The sequence below is a fragment of the Trypanosoma cruzi genome (assembly GCF_000209065.1).
Source record: "Trypanosoma cruzi strain CL Brener chromosome Unknown tcruzi_1047053447031, whole genome shotgun sequence".
Taxonomy (NCBI): Eukaryota; Euglenozoa; class Kinetoplastea; order Trypanosomatida; family Trypanosomatidae; genus Trypanosoma; species Trypanosoma cruzi.
The window spans coordinates 1-913 of record NW_901030.1 but is presented as its reverse complement, the minus strand read 5'-3'; the positions used below and the strand labels follow the sequence as shown (position 1 = coordinate 913).

Sequence of the window (913 nt, the reverse complement as noted above, 5' to 3'; positions counted from 1 at the left end):
CCGTACTAACGAGGCCTGTGGCCGCTTAACTTCACAAATCGGACGGGATGTGGTGCACTCGGCCAAGTATGGTCGTACCCGGCGACGCGCCACGCGATGCGCAGCCGCCCGCCCGCCGGCGACAGGCAAGCCACGGAAGAGCCGCGGGAGATGATGAAAATAGAAAAAAAAACGGTAGGAAAAAAGGCAAGAACAAATTTAAAAATGAAGCTCCGCAGGCCCTTTTCCGGATTTTGCCATGAAGCCTCCGGACGCCTCGCTTCCCCACATGTGGCGCGGAAACTGCGTCAGTAATTTTTCTTTTTTGCTGCGGCGCCCGCGCGCTCGGAGAGCCCACCCACCGCCCGCCCCGGCCCGGTGAAGAAGCGACAGGCGGCATCGCGAAAGCAAAAACAATTATAATGATTTTTCTACCTGATGATGCCGGCCACCTCAACCTAGTGCCAGGGTCTTGCGGTCTTCGCGAGAAGGAAAATAAGCATCTAGCGCCCTTCCTCGGAGTGCGTGGATGTGGTGCACTCGGCCAAGTATGGTCGTACCCGGCGACGCGCCACGCGATGCGCAGCCGCCCGCCCGCCGGCGACAGGCAAGCCACGGAAGAGCCGCGGGAGATGATGAAAATAGAAAAAAAAACGGTAGGAAAAAAGGCAAGAACAAATTTAAAAATGAAGCTCCGCAGGCCCTTTTCCGGATTTTGCCATGAAGCCTCCGGACGCCTCGCTTCCCCACATGTGGCGCGGAAACTGCGTCAGTAATTTTCTTTTTTGCTGCGGCGCCCGCGCGCTCGGAGAGCCCACCCACCGCCCGCCCCGGCGCGGTGAAGAAGCGACTGGCGGCGCGCGGTGGCGGAAAAAAAAAAAAATAGTGGGAAGGGTACGGCACCCCGGGTTCCAGCGCCATCACTGATCGCCGT

General features: G+C 58.7%; 1 non-coding gene across 1 annotated transcript; it reads left to right on the top strand.

Annotated features, from left to right (window-relative positions):
- Tc00.1047053447031.10 lies at window positions 1–80 on the top strand (the record flags this gene model as incomplete). The annotated part of the gene is made up of 1 exon (XR_008254504.1): window positions 1–80. It is a non-coding gene; the product is annotated as a 5S ribosomal RNA (M5), 5' partial (ribosomal RNA).
- Between the last annotated feature and the right edge of the window lie 833 nt (window positions 81–913).